Below are 21,484 nucleotides of genomic sequence, written 5' to 3'. Positions count from 1 at the left end.
AAAACAAAATTCCCACCATAAATATTTACATAATGTAGAAAAGCTGCTTCAGTTCAAAAAGTTCATCAAAAGTTCAAAGAAGCATCTATCAGGGAAAAGAAGATTATTTCAGAAAAACAAAAGAGAACTTTTGGTGGAATCTTTTCGTGTCCAATAGTTTTGCGCTGTTTTCTGTGTAGTTACTGTTTAATAAGCTTCAGCCAAAGTAGCTTACGTCAAATATAGAATACTAAACAAATGAGTAAATTAATTTAGTGTTGCTATACAGCAGTGTTCAGCTCAATTAAATCTATAAAAGCTAATTCAGCACTTTAATTAACAGGTTAATTAACACATACAGTGTTGACTTTGCTTTTACAGAGTTGAATTAACTCTTGAGTGGTGAATTTGAACAGATACTTAACACATGCAGTGTTGGGTTAGTTTCTACAGTGTAGAATTAACACTTACACTGTTGAATTAACTCATGGTGGTGAATAAGGACAGTTTAAATAGCACGTACAGTGTTTAATTAGCTTTTATAGTCTTGAATTAACACCTACAGTGGTGAATTAGCACAGTTTAAGTAACACATATAGCACTGAATGAGCTTTTATATAGTTGATTAACTCTTACATTCATGAATCAGGAGTTTCATTAAACCATAGATTGTTGATGATTGTTGATCCCTTTACAGCCTTGACTTAACACCTACAGTGTTAATTAGGGCAGTTTAATTGAACCATAGAGTGATTAATTTCCTTTACCAGTGTCGAATTAGCTTTTGTAGTGTTGAATGAACACGTACAGTACTATTAACTCTTTCATTGTTGAATTAGCACAGTTTAATTAACACATACAGTGTTGGATTTGCTTTTACAGAGTTAACTCTTGCAGTGATTAGCTTTGCATTAGCTTTTATAGTGTTGAATTAGTTTATAGTGTTGAACTAATACTTACAGTGTTTAATTAAGACAGTTGAATGAACACATGCAGTGTTGAATTAACACATTAGCAATGATTTAACTCTTGTAGCATTCCCTGAATTCATTTTAACTCTAGAGATGCCTAAAGTGTTGAATTAATGCAGTGTTCAATAAACACCTAAATTATATATATTTTAAAAAATGAATGACCTCTTACAGTGTTAAATCAGCATGTGACTTGAATTAATTACAGTGTTCACTGCTGGATGAACACTTACAGTGTTTAATAAACAAAAGTATTTTATTTTAATTTGTACAAAGAGGGAAAAAATCTTAAATTATCCACTGCATGGCTGCATATACAGGAAGTAGCTGAGAACTCGACTTGAAATGATATGAAAAATTTACAGTATGATAACAAGTAACATGATATAATGTTTGTGGTGCATTTTTTGGATATTAAATGTCAAAACTTGTAAATACTCAATCAGTAGGTTTAAAAAGAATTGTAAATATCTTACTATGTCTTGCATTTCTTTCTTTCTTCATTTCTTTCTGTGAAATAGTTACGTATAAAGCGCAAGGTTCATGTTTCTCACTGTTCACTTCCACTCCATTATCTATATATAAACAAGGTTCGTGTAAAATACATTAAATTCATGAGTAATGAAAAGCTGCGTGAATACATCATAAAGGAAGTTAAATGAAATAAATAAATCCTGTAGATAATTAGAACATCACAAGGTTCTGCGTGGTTAAGCGAGGCTGAACACTGGAAGTAGTTTACCCTACACACACTGAGTCGTGTGGATTAATTCACCTCAACACCGAGCCTGAAGCTGTTTTCAGTCCGGTAATGAGCTGAGTGTGGATTGTAACCGAGGCGAGAGAGAGAGAGAGAGAGAGAGTGAGAGAGAGAGAGAGAGAGAATGATGGTGCTATCTAGTCTTTTTGTCCCAAGGTTAGAGCGGCTGTGTTGAGCTGCAGGCAGTGTGTTGGGTGGAACGTTGGAGCTGCAGCAGACATCAGCGTTGTGCTTTGACTCCGTGCTGGCTGTTTGCTGCATTCCTCTGACCTCTCTTCACTAAAACATCATGGCTGATAGCGAAAACACACACACACACACACACACACTTCTGCAGTCTGCTGAGGACATGCTCGAGCAGCTCGCATGTTAAATGAGAGCTACGGAAAATTAACAAAGAGTGTTAATCATCAATAATGACAGTGTGAGAGTTCAATTAACTCTTTCAGTGGTAAATTAACACAGTTTAATTAACACAGACAGTATTGTATTAATTTTTATAATGTTAAATTAAAATCAAGTGTTTAATTAACCCTTTAAGTGGTGAATTAACAGTTAATGAACATGTGCAGTGTTAAATGAACACCTACAGTGTTCATTTAACTCTTTCAGTGATGACTTAACAGTTTAATTACAACATGCCGTGTTGAATTAGCTGTTATAATGTTGAATTAATACTAATAGTGTTTAATTAACTCTTGTAGTGGTGAATTAATACCTACAGTGTTGAATTAACTCTTTCAGTAATTAATTAACAGTTTAATTAATACATGCAGTGTTGAATTAGCTTTTATAATGTTGAATTAATACTAATAGTGTTTAATTAACTCTTGCAGTGGTGAATTAATACCTACAGAGTTGAATTAACTCTTTCAGTAATTAATTAACAGTTTAATTAATACATGCAGTGTTGAATTAGCTTTTATAATGTTGAATTTATACTAATAGTGTTTAATTAACTCTTGTAGTGGTGAATTAATAGCTACAGAGTTGAATTAACTCTTACAGTATCAGTTTAATTAACACATGCAGTGTTGAATTAGCTTTTACAGTGTTGAATTAACTCTTACAGTGGTGAATTAGTACACAGTTTATTAAAAACCGTGTCGAATTAGCTTTTACAGTGTTGATTTGACACCTACAGTGGTGAATTAATGCTTGCAGTGGTTATTTAACACAGTGTACAGTGTTCAATTAACCCTATCAGTGCTGAATTAGCTTTTACAGTGTTTAACTCTTGCAGTGGTGTATTAATACAATTAAATTACCACATGCAGTGTTGAATTAACACCTACAGTGTTCAATTACCTCTTTCAGTGATGAGTTACCAGTTTAATTACCACATGCAGTGTTGAATTAGTTTTTACAGTGTTAAATTAGGACAGTTTAATTAACACATGCAGTGTTGATTAAATTCTTACAGTGCTGAATTTCATTTTACAATGTTGAATTAACACGCACAGTATTGATTTAACTCTTAGAGTGGTGAATTATCACACAGTTTATTTAACACAGTGTTGAATTAGATTTGACAGTGTTTACTTAACTCTAATAGTCTTGATTTCCGTCTTAACACAGTTTAATTACCACAGTCAGCATAGGACTAGCTTATACAGTGTTACAGTTTAAGTATAGTTTAACAGAATTAACACCTACAGTGGTAAATTAGAACAGTTTAATTAACACCTACAGTGGTGAATTTGCTTTTACAGTGTTGATTTAACTATTACAATGTTTCATTAGCTTTGATGCTGTTGGATTAACACCTAATGAACCTAATTAAAGTAGCGAATTAGGACAGTTTAAGTAACACTTAGAGTATTTCAGAGTATTCTTATAGTGTTAATTTAACTTTTACAGTACTCAATAAACACTGAACACATATATAAAGTGTTCAGTGAACATCTACAGTGTTTAGTTTAACTCATGCAGTATTAAAAAATGTCTAAAGTGTTGAATTATTACTCGAAGTGTACTATACATGTGTGTGTGTACTTTATATGTATATGTGCATGTGTGATTGGGATTTGGACACATTCACGTTTTTGTTTTTAACCACTCCTGCATTGCTTTGGCCTTGTGTTTGACACCACTGTCCTGCTGAAAGGTGAAGTTTCTCCCAAGCTTTAGTTTTTGTTTGTTTGTTTGTTTGTTTGTTTGTTTTGCTTTTTAGCAGACTGAAGAAGAAATACCCTCCTGTATTTTGTATTCAGAGGTTTACATATGCTTGAGACTTAATACTGTGTGTGTTACCTGGATGATCAACGACTGTTTTTATGTTTTGAGATATGAGATGTCGTTCATGAGTCTCTTGTTTGTCCTGAGCAGTTAAAATGCCCGCTGTTCTTCAGAAAAATCCTCCAGGTCCTGCACATTCTTTACTTTTCCAGCATCTTCTGCATATCTGACCCCTTTCCAACAGCAGCGATATGATTTTGAGATCCATCTTTTCACACTGAGGGGAACTGAGGGACTTGTACACAACTATTACAAAAGGTGCAAACGTTCACTGATGCTCAAGAAGGCAACATGATACATTAAGAGCCGGGGGGTGTAAACTTTTGAACAGGATATTTGGTATAAATTGTTATAATTTTCTTTAAAGATCTTGTTTTTTTCATTTAGTACTGCTCTTCAAAAGCTACATAAGATATTTACATGTTTCCCAGAAGACAAAATAATAACAATTTACACCGATCATCCTGTTCAAAAGTTTACACCCCCCGGCTCTTAATGTAATGCTAAAATTATTAACATTTTACAGATTCTGCAAGGCGTATGCAAACTTATGACCCCAACTGTATTGTCTATTCATGTGTGTGTGTGTACTGTACTTGTATGTGTGCAGGCAAATGTATGTGTGCACGTACATGTGTATTGTATACTGTACATTTGTGTGTGTATACTGTACATGTACGTGCGCACGTGTGTGTGTTCCTCTGTGTTCTCAGGTCGCTATGAACAGAACAGCACTCCATTATTGAACACACTGAAGTGGCCTTAAACAGCAGCACACACGCACACTGAACACAATATAATGCTGTGCGCGCACACACACACACACACACACACACACACACCCACACACACACACACGCACACACACGCACACACACACACGCACATACACACACACACTTGCTCGGTTCCCATTTCAGACCATTTCGGGGCACTTTGCTTTGTCCATCAGTAAACAATGGAGATACGGCACAGTCCTGACAATCACAAGGACAATGCCACTCGTGTCCTTGGATTCATAAAAAGTATAAATATATTGACTAAAGCAGCGGCAGATTATTTATTACTGGCAGGAAGAGGCTCCACACTTCCTCCTTCAGTGCCCGAGTTCATCTTTAGACTTAGGGCTTTTCATTTACACAGGACATAAGGCTCAGCTTGGGCTCTGGATTAAGTGCTTTGTAAAGTTGTGTATTGTTTCGTGTTTTGTCAGACAGAAAGCCGAACCACAGCGTTGCTGGGTGAATCCGGGTTCGAGTCCTCGTGCTATCTGCAGCAGCTGGTTCGAAACATTGCCAACAAAATCCATCCATCATCCCCCACATAGCCAAGGCCACAACAAGCCGGTAGGTAGTGCAGGCTTACAAGCACACACACACACACACACACACACACAATTCACATCTTAAGGTGAATATTGTGGTGCATAGCTAGAGGGTCTTCAACTAATGGTTTTTTATTTATATTATTCATAGTTATTATGTCCCTAAATACTACTGAATGACAATTTTAATAAAAAGAGAAAGTTCAGAAATTAAAATCGCTATGGCTCCAGTAAATAGATAGTTTTTCATGATTTATAATGTGGTCACCATTTTGTCGGTCAAACAATAGTGTAAAAAAATCAACAATATTTAAAAACTGTTTAGAAACTGTCCTCAGCCATTATGGTTCATACCTGCGTTGTCTGTCTTTTGTTTTTAATTCATGTTTATTATTACGCTATTATAATTCTGACCTGTCTATCCAATCTACTCCAAACTGAGACCTTTGTACTGAGCTTCAAGAAGCATCACAGAGGCATTATTTATGGGCAATGACAAAAAATTTAACTATTACACAGGACCTTCGATGCAAATTTATCTACTGACTGACCCACAAAATGACAGACGCGCCAGTGACCTTGATGTAAACAAAGCGAGTGAAAACTCTCTATAAGCCAAATATTACTGTACACTTTTAAACTATATGGCTCATTTTTATAAAAATCTGTAAGATGGGGATCCATGATTTTTTTTTTCAGTTAAAGGGGTCCTTGACTATAAAAAGTTTGAGACCCGCTGCCCTAGTGAGAAAAGTGTAATAAAGCCGAAAATAACCTTTTCAAGAAAACGTTTCATTACTTTTTTTTATTAACAATTTAAAAAAAGCTCATCATCAAAATGTACTAATCAGTACAAAGATATATTTCGATTAAATTAAACATTCAGAGAAACTCAGACACAAAGACAGACGTTTTGCTTGTTAACCGCCAGTCAACCTCCATATGATATATTTTTTATCAATCTGTCTTCATGTGTCACCAAAATGGAGTTCAGTCTTTAAAAAACTTCTGTTTTCTTTGAGTACTTTCCTTCACAATGCGCCTCTCTACAATGATTACTGTGTGCAGTACTAACACAAACACTCATCATGGCTTGAGAGATGTGGAGGGAAACTGCAAAGAGAACGAAACAGCCAGAGGATATTAGTTTGTACAACATCAGAGGTCAAAAATATACAGCGGAATGATTAGCAGCTTGTCATGTTACTGAGAAAGAGTAAACTAAAAACCTGAAGATGGCGGAACCTCCGACTGTTACAAAGCACTGACACTGGAGACTCCTTCCACGACGTTAAATAAATGTCGCCCCACAGAAAGCTTCATTATATCTATAGAAACGTTATCGCATCAGAACGAGCACACCTGGGATTTGTAGCTCCACTACTGTCAGAGCTGCTGTTACAGAAAATTAATCAACACCTTCTAACCAATCACAATCCAGAATTCAACAGCGCTGTGGTATAAGGTGCAGCAGCTTTATGAGGCTCTAAGAGCTTTGGACCTATGAATATATTAACGAAGTGAAAGTTGAGGCTGCTAATATGAATGAGAGAAGCTACAGGAAATCAGATTAGCAGCTGAAAATAAAAATAGTAAGTGGTTAAGTCTCTTTTTCCTTTTATCAATCTGCTGCAATGCTGCAACATCCTTCCAGAACGTTACGAGTACAAAAACAGCGGGGAGCGAAGTGCAGGAGGATATCCTATCCACGGAAGATGGCACTTAGAAGTACTCAAGAAGTGAGTTCACATCTAGCAAGACAGCAGAGGAACACTTTCATCTTATTCCTCTTACAATGTATCGCTATTAGCTTGCTAGCTGGCTAGTATAGCAAGCATAGCGTAGCGTAGCTTAATTAACATTAGGCCGTGCTAGTGTTGCATTGGGCCCTTGGGATCAGCCTCAGCTTCACTCCACAGAAAATTCTCATCACATGGCATCCTCATACTTGAATATTTTTCATAGTTCATAAACCCAGAGAGTTGATAGAACAGACGGCTGCTGCTCATGTTAGCCATGTTTCCTGCTTCTAGCTACAGGTTACAGTAAAAACACAAGTTATCATGGTTTTGGGGGCGTGGCTTGCACACAGCACACTTATTATAGTGAGAAGGATACAAGCAAAGATCGTAGTTTATACAAAAATGTGTGTGTAAGAGTGTTAATGCAGATCTCTGTAGTGCTGTGGCCTGAGGCCTTTTCTATAAATCAGATTTTGTAGTTTGTACAACATCTTATAACGAAATGATCATGTCATCATGCAGCGTATTCATTTTGTGTAATGAATTACGTAAGAAATAAACTGCAATGTTATAGGAATCTATTCAATGCTACGTTTCTTGATAAATTTGCATTTTTCATGAAAAAAGATCCGAATGACATTGTTCATGTCTTAAAAAGCAAATTATGAAGAAATTTCTAGAAAATCTGTGTACACTTTCATGAATTAAAGGTGTAGTCAGGGACTTTGCTCAAAGTAAGCTGAACTAATGAAGCCTCTCCATTCGCTGCTTCCTCCAAAGCCACGCCCCCAAAGTGCTGCTAGTGGGGCTTTCTTCATTCGTGGATCATTTTTCTCCTGTTTACAGAACGAGGGGTTCCACAGACACCTGAGTTTCTCTTCTGAGCACGTATACTGCGCAGAATGTGTTGACAAAAAATAGCATTCTGATTTAAAACTCACTGACCACACCTTTAATCAAATGTAGTATTTTTTTTTTTTTTTTTATACGTAGCACTGTTTTGTCTCATCCATATCCACATCCATGCGAACACACACACACTCTGAGTGAGTGTGGCTGTAGAGTTACAGATCATTAGTAAGCACTAGAGTAAATAAGTGTTTTTTTAGTGTTTTAGCCTTGAGGCTAACAGGCCTATCAGAGAGCTCGAGTGTGTTATCTCTGCGTCTGGCTGGGTGTCCTCATAGGCACGCTCCTGAAGTGTGGCTGCTACAGGTGTGGTCCTCTCTCTCTCCTCATCTTTCTCTCTCTCTCATCTCCTTTCCCTCGACCCTGACACACGCCAAATCCTCTGCCATCAAGCGCACCACACGCACAGTTCACACACACACACACGAGCTGAGACACACGCCAGCGTTTTCCCCCTACGCCGTGACCATGACGCACGCCAAATCTCCTGATCGCAGCCAGCCACAGCTACACCATTCCCCATCTGAACACACACACAAACACACACACACACACACACACACCTCTACTTCATCTCTTCTTCAACCACAAGGCTACTGCATTCTTCTGATGCCTCTCTTTCTCGACTCTAATTGCTCCAGTCTTTAGCAAAACCCTAAATACAGAGGTCCGAATTTCTTCCTCACAGGTCAAATAGTCTACATACCTGCACTTCATGAATTTCTGCTTGTTTTTTGGAAATTATTCCATCAGTTAAAACCATCTCATGGCCGAGGAATCATAATGCATGACAAGACAACTAATAGCTCAACTAATTACTCCACATATGTGCTTCATTACTCGCTCAGTCAGACGTACAATAAACCCGCCAGCTATCTGAATCGCGAGAGAAAGTCACAGGTGATGAAACGGAGGCGTATATTAAAAAAATGTTTTGGAATATTGTACAGGATATTAAAGCGGCGATAAGTGGAGACCTCGCCGCCTCTGATAGCTCGCGCTGACCCACGGTTCCTCCGCACATCAAACAGGTTCCTCTCCCGGAATCTTTCTCTTCTCTTCCTCCAGCTCCCACTTTAAACCCCACTCCTCTTTTCTAAAGGCCGTCTCCAGGCAGGTGTCAGCACGTAGCCCCGTGCACGGCTCACACACAGGGTGGGCAACACGCTAAAGATATCATCACAGGACTCAAAGACATTCGGCTTTGACTTGGAAAAAAAAACTAAGATGCTGGATTAGCTTGAAATCGTTTGGTCAAATTTGTTACAACAAAGCTAAATACTCTGTAAAAAACATTCAGCTAGATTTCCATACGAGCTCAGCTTGTGATGTCGCTAATTCAAATCAATGGCTTGAACTTATCACGTGCAATATTTAACTTTTAGCTGCGGAACCCACGTGCTAAGCTCGGTATCTAGCTAGCTTACTTAGCAAATGTTAGCGATGGTTGCTTTGATAACGCTATACTCTGACTACAGTTAAATAAATCACTGAGAAAACGAAGATGAGAAGTTCAGAAACTGAAATTTTTGGATTTTATGGAAGGAGTCTCCAGTGTCAGGACTCAATAAGCTTTCTGACATCTTCAGGGCAGAGGTGTCTACTCTTTCCGGTTTCTTAGTAACATGACAAACTGCATTTTTTTGTTGTTGTTGTTTTATTAACTGTAAGAAAAAGGAAAACAAGTGAGGCTGGGGAGGGAAAGACTGTTTATAGCTACTCTAACATGGAACTAGCTTGTTACATTAAATGTAACTATAAACGGATAAAAAGTATGACGCATCCTTCTTTAATTAATAAACGATTGTTAGCTTTGGAAAACTGCTGTTGTATAAGAGGAATAAAACACTTCAGGATGTGCTGTTTTTGGGAAGTGATCAATCGTGGCGTGTGAACAGTAACTCAGCTTCATCACACCACCATGCTGTTGTTGATTCTTTTCCTATAACAGCAGGACACAGAGTGTTTTATTCTTTGCATAAGTCCATAATGAGTGTCAGTTAATGCAGACCTCAAGTCCAGTATGCGCGCACACACACGCACACACACACACACGCACACACACACACAGTGCTGAGTAGGACAGAAGGGCCGATGGAGAGAGCAGCGTGAGGGCCACAGCGCACATCGTCGGCAGCAGCAGCCTTGAGGAGAGGGTGCAGGAGTGAAGGTCAGATATGAGAGGGGCTTCGTCCTGGAACAGCTTGTTAAAAGAGAGAGTGGGGAAAAAAAGAAGAGAGAGAGAGAGGAAGAGTGGAGTGGAGGATGGGGGTGGAGGAGGAGGGGTTTTGTCGTTGTTGATTGGCCTTGAGCGGATGCTTAATGTGCTCTGGAGCCCTGGCCACGTGGGGAGCGCTGATGTAAATGCTGACAGCTACGAATCGGCCCCGAGATAACCCAAACACAGCGCGGGTCAGCGAGGTGGAGGGAGACGCTGCTCTCTGCCCATCTCTCTTCCTCTCTCTTCTTCTCTCTCTCTCTCTCTCTCTCTCTCCCACACGCTTTCTGTTCCCTCGTTCATTCCACACGTTCCTCTATACACACACCTGGAGTGAACCATACAGTAAACTCAAGCGCTTGTCATGCTCTAAAGCTTTTGGCAAAACCAGAGCTGTGCTTTTTTTTTTTCGCCACCAGCCACTAGTACACTAGTTTCAGTACCAAAGTTTTTAATTAATACCACATTCAACCAAAAGTCACACTTTCCAACCTCCGACTAGGAAAATACAGAGAAAACGCCCCTCAACTCACAATTCCTACTCGAGAACTCAGTTTCCCCAACTCAGAGTTCAGCAAGTGACATGATCAACATGGCTGCTCACAGCATCAGCAGTAAAGACATCAGCACTTCCTACTTTTAAATGAGTTATACTGTATCTACAAGTACACTCACTGTCCACTTTAATAGGAACACCTGTACACCTGCTCATTTATGCAGTTGTCCAATCAGCCAATCATGTGGCAGCAGCACAGTGCATAAAATCCTGCAGATACAGGTCAAGAGCTTCAGTTAACGTTCACATCAAACATCAGAATGGGGGAAAAAGTCTGTGACTATTTCAGAAACTGCGGATCTCCTGGGATTTTCACATACAACAGTCTCTAGAGTTTAAACAGAATGGTGCAAAAAACATCCTGGGTGTGGAAGATCTGCAGGCTGAAACCCCTTGTGGATGAGGAAAATCAGAGGAGAATGGAGACTGGTCTGAGCTTACAGGAAGTGGATACTAACTCAATTAAGCACTCTTTACAATCGTGGGGAGCAGAAAAGCATCTCAGAAAAGCACAACACATCAAACCTTGAAGAACCTGACTTGGTCTTCTGCTGTTGTAACCTATCCATCACAAGCTTTGTTGTTTTGCGCATGTTGAGATACTTTTCTGCTCACCATGTTTGTAAAGAGTGATTATATGAGTTAGTATATCCTTCCTGGCAGCTTGAACCAATCTGGCCATTTTCCTCTGACCTCTCTTATCAACAAGGCGTTTCCACCCACAGAACTGTCGCTCACTCAGTGTTTTTTGTTTTTCGCATCTAGAATCTTTAGAATCTATGAAATATTTAGGTGAATTTCAGTTTTTCTTTTCTTCAGTGTATTTGGTTTGTCCCCTTTTTGCTTTAATGACAGTATGTTCTCTAGCTGGCATGGACTCCACATGTTCATGCAAAATCTTATGATCCATTTTAGATCAAATCTATCGGAGTGTCGTCTGATCACATGCTTCAATAGAAGAGATTAGACATGAGGAAAATCTGACCTTTTACACAAAGCACATATTTGCTTACATTTAAATAAAGACCTAGAAATAGTGCAGAATCGTATAAGTTAAATATTCAAGATATTGAACATTTACTTTCTTTGTTTTAAATATTTCAAAATTCTAAAACATTCTGTTTATTTCCAATTTTAAATGAAAAATCCCAGATTTTCAATGTTCTCAGACGTTTGGACCCCACTGTAAATATATATATATTTGGGTTGGAAATGTATTCTCATACAGACATCAAATCATCAAAATGTCTGTTAAATATCTCTCTATAATAGTCATACTGACATTTCATGTTAAAATAACATAAAATATTAAGTTGTCAGTATGGATATTATTATGAAAAATATTCACAGTTTCTCATTCACACAGTTTCTCATTTAACATGGCTCATGTTAGTGATGATCTAAAAAAAAATTAATGAATTATGAACTTAAAGCATTCACACAGTTTTGTTACTATATCAATGAAATCTGATTAACTGTTACAGTTAACTGCATTTACACGGCATACTTAACAAATCCAGTAAATTATGTTGTTTCAGTATCTTTCTTTGTTGGGGTTTTTTGGTGGATGGATTTTGGAGGCCTTCAGCTCTCCCAGGTACACGATGTCTTTAGTGCAGTGCTTTTCTCCTCAGGAAAACATCTCGGTACATGTAGGATGCTTTGTCTCAGCTGCAGTGTGTGATTTGTGCTTCTCGTACTTGCTCAGACGATAATAATAGAGTGAATTCATGTCCCCAGTTCACACTGCACGTGTTCCATCATCATTACGCAGCATGTAAAGCCTTCTGTACGGCCTCGGCTGTTCTCAGAGGCAGGCGGGGTACAGCTGAGATAAATATAAATATCATGTAAAAGTTTTCAGCTGAAGTGCAGCATAAGTTTAAATTGGTCACAATGAGAAAATTAAATCCAGATTTTTACTGTGTGTGCACCCTGTTTTGTTTTTCCACACTAGACTTTAGTTGTTTTTAGGGGACTTTGAAAAATAGTGGGAATGAGAAAAGAAAAATACTAAAGGTTTCTGCGCTTCATGATTTAGTGTGCATGATTTAGTTTTTCCTCCACAAGGAACCTGTTCAATTATCCATGGTTTATGCTCCTGAAAATAAAGTAAAATAAAATCTAAAGAAATTCTGTAAAGTGAAAGTTTCTTCATAAATAATTAAATATGTTTTCATGACAAAATAATTACTATACTGAGCAGTAAAAAGTTAACAGTAAAACAACCAAAATAACAATGCAATCAAATTATAATAAATAATAATGTGATGAATGAATACTGAATAAAATCTGCTGGAATGTTGTTCCAGACTTCTAGAAGAACTGTAAAAATCCCAAACAGCCTTGATGATGATTTCATGTAATACTCTTTTTCTTATTTATTAACAGATACAAAAAATTATCTGCAACATGAATTTTTTTTAAAGCAAAAAAAAAATGGAAATATATGTTTTTTCTTTTACATAGGCTCAAGAATCTTTCATCTGTAAAACTTTCAGACCTTGAAAATAGTTTAAAAAGCAGTTACAGAAGTTTTAGAGCAGTTAGTTCCCACAAATGGCTCTGTAGGTGATATATAGTGTACTGTAAACTGTGTAAAAATCATTATTTCAAGCCACATATAGGGAGTAGGAAAGCAGTTCATATTCTAATTTCCTCCTGATTGGCCACTGCGTGACCTGCCAAAAAATTCAGCGGTAAAATCTAAACATCTAAAAAAAATATCTATACATCACCAATAAAGACTGTGGAAAAAACAATTTAGAGACCATACAATGGAGCACCACCAGGAAAATATTTCTGTTTTCCAATAAATTTATGCAAAAGTTCAATTATGGAAAAAGTGGTCCATGTTAAAAATAAATAAATAAATAAGAAAGAAAGAAAGAAAGAAAGAAAGGTTTTTACATTTCCAGTTTTATATTTCCTATTTTAATGACATTTTTATGTTGGTCTTGCCCCTCTGATACAGTTTATAATATAATAGAGCAATTTATAGTAATGTAGCCATAAAATAAAGGGCAAATTAGGATTTACTGAATCAGTGGCGTTGGTTTTTATTAAATCGTGTGCTCACTTAAATCATTACTAGATAGTTTTTTTCTGCAACAATCCCTACTGAAGTGATGTGTTTTGGGTGTCTCGGCTGATTTCAAGTGTAACCATACCTGTAAAAAAAGGTTCCAAGTAGAAGAATTTTGAGGTCTTCAGCCTTCAGACATATCAGACGTTCACAGAAGTTCTCAGTGCTGTAGAAAAAAGGTTCTTTGGATGGATAATGGTTCAAGTTTCAAAAGGGCTTTGACATAAATGGAACTTTTGTTCTGTGACTACATTTACGTTGAAACACTCGTTAGACGCTTTTATTCAAAATGTGTAAATGCATAAGTGAAGAATTGATAACCTGAACGAAATTGCCAGACTGGTGAAAGTGCTGAACAAGGATGCTGAAGGATGATTCAGCAAGATCTTCTGCTATGAGTGCATTCAGATCTCAGAACAAGTTGCTCAGAAGTTGAACACCTGACATGGAGTACCGGTGTGTGCTCTGAACTGCCCCGAGTTCTCCATTTTCTAACGCACCAGGTCCAGCTCATGAAAAACTTCATGAAAAAGATGAGCTCGGCAAACAGAGGAATACTTGGAGCAGGAACAACAGAGGGAACTTTCTTCATCAGTGGCTCCTCATACGTTCAGCTGTAACTCAATGATGAAGGCACCACTGAGGATCAATGGTCGATGGTCCTCAAGACATGAGCAGAAAAGATGTCTTGGGTGGGTTTGTGTCTCAGAGCAAGCATGTGTTAGCCCTCACCCTCCTAGATTGGTAGCTGCCATGTTTTTTGGCTGGTGATTGTCAGTACAGCAGAAAATTTCACCTCCATGTAGAGCCCCTTTAGAAACCCTTGATGTAGCTTTCTGTAGGTCTTAATTCTGTACAAGCCAAGGAATCTAGCTTGTAGCCAACCTTTAAGGGGACCAAATCTGTTCAGATCATTTCAGAATCCCTTGAGAAAATAATGGAGTTTTTCCTTGTCACATAAATAAGTGACTTATATAAGACTTGTGATATTTCCTGACACTGCATGAGTGTAACTTATTCATGGACCCAATGTAAGCTGTGGTATACTCTTAGAAAAAGGGTTCCTCAAGGGTCATTAATGGTTCTAGCTTTTTCAATGGGTTCTTAAGGGTTCTTGATCCAATCATTAGATTTGAGCACATTAAACAGATTCAGATCCATTCATGAAGCATTACAAGCCTAGTCTTGCAATTCTGACATCTAGCATTTGCAAAAGAGCCTGGTACATTTCATCAATAAACATAAAGACTTGCATTCCTCACTCTTGTATCTATAGACACTTTCCTGGAAGATTCACTGGAGTTAATATCCTTAAACAAAGTAAGTTCTTTAAGGGTTCCCTAAACAAATCTTTAATTAGTCCTTCTCTAATGGAATCTTTATAATAGAAGGCTTCCCTTTAAGAGCTCACTGAGAGAGCCTGAACCATTAGGAACCTTGAGTAACCATTTTTCTAGGAGTATACATATTTAGGGACATATCTTGTGTCCTCATCACACATCACACATCTCTATGACTATACACCAGACATGTCCCCTGCCTTTGACAAATAACTAATTGGGTTCTGTACAGAGGCTACAGGACAGGACAACTACCTGGTGCCCAAGAGCTGATGCAGTGAAATGAAAACTGACCACTGAAGGCCATGAAAGTGGAGTAAAAACTCCAATGGGAAACCTACAGCAACATTTTACAGCACTTCTCCACCAAACAGTGTGAGGATCGCTACATGGCTTTGCTACTAATCCAAACCCAGAACTGTCCATATCCTGGTTTGACATAACAATATACTCAAATGTAAAGAGTATTTGGATCAAGAACCCTATACACCAACTATACACCAAATACCCACTGGGGATGTTGAGGACTGGTCACTCCACTTGAGGTTGAATAAAAAACATGACCAAACCCAGAACTATGACCTTGCAAATAATGCAACTATAAAAATACTGGGTACAAGACCCTGACCCGAGCTGAACATACTTGAAAACTTTACCCCAATCAATATATTTTCTTGACTCTTAATCATAAGTCAGCCTTGCCCATGCGCTGACTCTAAAACAGCTGAGTCAGAGAGGCCTTAGTGACTCGTCTCTCTCTGTCACAGCTCTGTTTACTCTGCTGGACGAGCAGGAGTTCAGCCAAGCAGAGCTATCACTGCATAAACATTATTGAGCAGCCCGGCCTCTTCGGTTGCTGAAGCTGGACTCAGGAGGTGGATTGATGGGGCCCCGTCCCAGAGGCGTCACTCGATGTGTGTTTGTTTATGTGGAAGTGATAAAGTCCTGCCCAAAAACAATGTCCATCCATTGCTGGTTATGGACTGGGTGCAAAGTCTTATTTATTAAATGTCCAGAATTTGCTGACTGGTCCGCTTGACCTAAGGCTAGGTCGAGATGATATCAATTTAGCCAGAGGGGAGGTTAAAAAAAAACACACACACATTGTATTTCATGAGAAGGTTAAAGATAGATAAAGGTAGTGTTTTCCTATTCATGTATGTGCAGAGATAAAGCTATAGGACATGCAAACACTGAGGGGGGGGAACCCCAAAAACCGACCATGTAAGTCCACGTAAATGTTAAATGCTATCTGTATAAGTTTTGGCAAGAGTGCCAAAACTTAAATCTTCAGTTAGGATAAATAGGAGCAAATGTCCATTTAATGCCATCCACACAGTAGAGGAGTGCCAATACTTTAAACTTCAGTGAGGATAAATGGGAGCAAAATATAATTTAATGCCATCAAGATACCAAAACATAGTCAAGGGTGCCAATACTTTAATCTTCAGTGATGATAAAGAAGAGCTATTTTACTTGGATCACAGGGAACAAAGTTAAGAAAATATAGGTAAATCAATTAAAAATGAATCTCGAAAAAAAATAAATTGCTGGTAATAAAAAAAGCCTTTTAAAAGAGGAAAGAAATTTTCGGCACACTTGACCAATCAAAGGTCTGAAATATTTTGAGCTCCGCCCACACATCTAAGCAACGTACCATTACTTAAGCTCATCATTAGCCATGAACTCGCTGCTCTCTTTGGTGCAGAAAGTTGACCATTCAGTCGTGGTCATTTGTTTGCTGTTAAGAGCTGGAGAGCTGTCTGGCCCATACAATGTCCATCTTACACATAACACCTTTATTTTTCTACATGGCATGCCAGCTCATCATTTCGGAGCTTGCCTTCAGCCTCCACAGTTCCATTCGATTTCATTTGTATGTAGTTTTATCAATAGACACTGTCACAAAGTAGCTTTGCAGAAGTAATGAACACACCGTGGGCAGCAGTGGCGAGGAAAAAGTCAAGAAAGAAACTTTGAGAATTGAAATGGAACCCATCCTCTTCTGAGTAACATCAGGTAGTGAGACTATAACTCATTACAGTATACAGGTGAAGAAGAGGAAAGACAAAGCGTACCGAGGATGATCAGTATGAGCAGATTGTTAGTAAGGTCGTGTGTGAAATCACCCTAAAGACACAAAAATACGTCACTTTCACCACATGTACGTGCAGCAGCCACGCAAGCACCATTGTTCACATGCTCGCTTGCGTATCTTATGTGCGTCTGTAGGATTAAAAGCAGCATCCACTAGATGGCACGTCAGAGCCCAAACATCTCTGTCCATCTGGTTTCCAAGTCGAACTGTATGTTTAGCGATTTCATGCACAGTATTACTTTAAACAAACCGATGAGCTCCATTTGGCCTTAAAACTTTCTGACGTTATTGTGATTGTTGTCATTGTTCTGTGTCGTAAACAGAAAGGTCTGACCTTACATTTAAAAGTATTTACTAATCTAGAAACTACAGAAGAGTGGTACCTTCCTAAATTTTCCCACACCACCCCATTGCTGCGCTCCCTCCACTGGCTTCCTGTAGCTGCCCGCATCAGATGTAAAACACTGATGCTCGCCTACAAACGGACCAGCACCCACTTATCTCAAAGCACTTATCACACCTCGAGTGCCACCACGCTCCCTCCGATCCTCTAGCACTGCTCGACTGGTCCCACCATCTGTCAGGGTACAAGGAAGGCCTGCATCGAGACTCTTCTCTGTTCTGGCACCAAGGTGGTGGAATGAACTTCCCCTAGATGTCCGAACAGATGAGTCACTGGCAGTCTTCAAACGACGGCTAAAGACTTACCTCTTCATAAAATACTTAAATTAGCACTTTCACAAAAAAAAAAAAAAAAAAAAAACCTCCCCAACAGAGTTTTGGACTGATGGTATTCCTAGTTTGTGACCTACCGAGCCAATATCAGAATGTATTTTTGATAGACTTCAAAGCACTATTGTAAGTCGCTCTGGATAAGGGCGTCTGCCAAATGCCATAAATGTAAATGTAAATGTACTGGAAACGGACATTGCAGTTCAATATTCAAACACTAATTGCAACAGGAAAAGCGGTTAGTATTATACTAGTACACAAGTATGCGATTTGAGACATAACGTTAGTTTGTTTATTCAGTTGTGGACACAGTGTCACATGGTGCTATACTGCCTCCACTATGTACACTGGTATTGAACCACGCAGACACGTCAAATGCACAAGCGACACGTGAAATGACCAGGATATACACGCGGCGGCCATCTTGTGTACGCGTAGTTAACAGTAAGTATAAATCAGCCTTAATCGTCCTGGGATGAGCAGCAGGACAGTGTTTAGGATTACAGCAGCAGATCTTGGGTACAAACCTACAGTATCCAGGAGACTTTATGCACTGAAGCTCTTTTTGGGAAGGGAAATATTGTTGAGGATGAATCACGAGTACAGAAAGTTCCAAGGATGAATCTAGCAGGTCTGTAGAGACGAGAGAGAGGAGCCACAACACCGGAGTTGTGTCAGCATCAGGCAAGAATTTCGACACTCTCTTCTGTATAGTGTTTATCACCTGCTGCATTTTTCTTTCCATTTTTTCACCTGCCACTACATTCTTCGGAAGAACATTTCTCACTATTCACAGTCGCTTCAACTGAATAAGTTTAGTTTTGTGTAAAATGGTCAGTTGAGACGTGACGCAGGATTGATAACACAAACACACACACAAAACGTTTCACAGTTGCATAAGATTCACATTTATTTGGTTTCAAGTCCTAAAACATTCTACACATGCTTTCATAACACGTATGGGTCACATTTTTTTTTTCACAGGTAGTTAAAGTAAGAGTTGCAGATGAAAGAGGTCTGAGACGTAGCTTAGGAAAAGCACCTCAGACAGCACTCCTAAAACACAGGCGTGAAATACGTGCTATTGCTGTGATTACGTGTCAGATTGCGTCCTGAGAGAGACACCAATTGGGTGAATCATCGAATAACGTGAAAAGCCAAACATAGCTGCTTTCAAGTGTTACAATGTTTACGAGAAATTTTTTGGACAGCGCGAAAAAAAAAGTTGATATTTTGCAGTATGTTAGAACCTACAGTATGTAGTCAATAAGCTGAACTTCACAAAGTTACTACTTAATCATCTATACATGGCACTGTTTAATTTAAAATAGAAAATTTTCTTCTGCTTTTCTACGCTTTTTTTCTCGTGTTCTTTTCTTCATTTTCTATATTTAATTTTTTTTGGTCTTCTCTTTCTTTCTTAGAAGTGGCTTAAATCATCAAATAAAAAAAAAAACAACAACTTTCTATAGTGCTAACAAAGTCATTATTGTCCTCCAAAGCGGGTTTTAAAAAAAACGGGTGACGGGTTTTAAAAAAAACGAAAAAACTTCAAATCCAATTTTCTCGTAAAGACTGTAAACACGGGAAATGTTGATGTTCCTGACAGCTGTGTCTAATTTTCACCGTTACATTGGTAGTTAAATTGCTAGCTTAGTTTGCTAGCTTATATTTGGCATCTGTTTTTACTAGTTGCCTAGCAACAGTGTTTTCAAGAAAACTGTGACCATATAATATGGTCGCTTGTTGAAAGTTCCATGTCCTGAAGATGACCGTATACGTTCGTAGCTTGTGGTTTTAAGGAGCGCGTCTATTCCCTGAGACAGCAGCTACGTGCAGAACCTCCTCATCTGACTCCATTTATTTTTTTTTTTTGGTTTTTTTTGTATAAGCCCCAACATTCACCGTTGTGTCTTCCATTAAAGTTTCAAGTGTGTAAAACTGATAGCACTTTTGATAGTCTTATAAGGGCCAATCAGCATACCCGTAACCATCAAATAAAAGAAAAAAGCTGATTGGCCAAAAAGTGTCACAGCATATCAATGATTACAGTGGGTAAACAACGACAAAAAAAAAAAAAAAAATACAAAGCTTGTAAACAGCAGTCATCGAAATAACATCAGCTATGACAAGAATTACATTCTTAATGAAAAGAATTCACAAAAAAAAAAAAAAAAACAGTGTTTACAACAACAAAATATAATACTGGTTATTTTAAAGGACGATGTCATCATTGCACTGAGGAAATGGAACGAAGAGAACGGAGCAGTGAAACATCTAGTGATCCGGAGTACACTACTGACGAAACACGCATGCTGTTACAACGGCATAAGAGACACACAAAGAAACGGTCCAGTGGTGCTATGAAACCAATAAATATTTTTTTTTTCTTTAATGAAAGTACGCAACATGATGACACACAAAAAAAGAGGTAGTTTCAATGCAGAAATTGCAAAAGGGGGGAGAAAAAAAAAGTACAAACAAAAAAACAAACACAATTTGTAAGGACAATTCAAAATATATAGAAAAGAAAAACTTCAGAAAGAAAATGTTTCAGAGGTCAGATAACAGTTTAACAGTTTAACACACAGTAAAAATCATAGGCTTCATTCAGGAGAGCGCTTTGTGAGAAAGGCCTATTGCAACGGGAAATTCAATGCCGCTAAACAATGCAGCCGTCGCTTATAGAGAACTTCCAAGCTCTAAATAAATCGCGAATGGCCTCTCTTATTGAGTCCTACAAGACACATAACATCAATCAACAAAGACGCAGAGGTTACAAAGGGTCTTACAAAGGGTCTTAGTACAGGGGTCTGAATGAAGTGAATCATCTCTGAATAAAAAAAAAAAAATCCCTGAGCTTCAGAGAATCTTCACGAGGTTCGTGGACCTGCATCTCAACCTCAGCTGCCAGGCGCAATTTATCGAATAGACCTCTGAGACACGTGTTCGAGAGTTCGACAGCACTTAAAAGCAAAAAGCTGATGTGTGTGTGTGTGTGTGTGTGTGTGTGCGCGCGTGTGAGTGTTTGTGTGGTTGTATTCCAAAGATGTCAAAAATGTTTCCGGGCTGAACGAGTGTACCGTCTCTCACGTATTACTCGGCCCAGTCTCATAGGAGCAACGATTTACACACACACACACACACACACACACACACACACACACACAGAAGTTCAGCATGACCTCTGATAATGAGACGTCAACACTGAGTGCTGGAAAAAGTGATAGGCCTTCACCCTATACAAACACCAAAAAAAAAAAAAAAAACCATCCACAATAATAGCTACGAGAGTAAACACGGAATAAGGTCCAACAACAAAAAGACAAAAATAAAATGACTGAAGTGATGAATGAAACTGCTCTTTAGAAGCAGGTATATAAAGTGGTAACATTTGGTCTAAATACTAAATGGCGCATTACTCTCAGCACGTCCTTTTTCTCCTTTAATCCGTGCTTCTCCCTGATTATTTAGTTCCGTTACCACTGAGATTTAGCTGCATTCGAGAGGCCTTGAGGTGGAGGACGGGGAG

Source organism: Pangasianodon hypophthalmus, chromosome 8, assembly GCF_027358585.1.
Source record: "Pangasianodon hypophthalmus isolate fPanHyp1 chromosome 8, fPanHyp1.pri, whole genome shotgun sequence".
Classification (NCBI taxonomy): Eukaryota; Metazoa; Chordata; class Actinopteri; order Siluriformes; family Pangasiidae; genus Pangasianodon; species Pangasianodon hypophthalmus.
The sequence above is the reverse complement of the archived record's forward strand: the minus strand, read 5'-3'. Positions refer to the sequence as shown.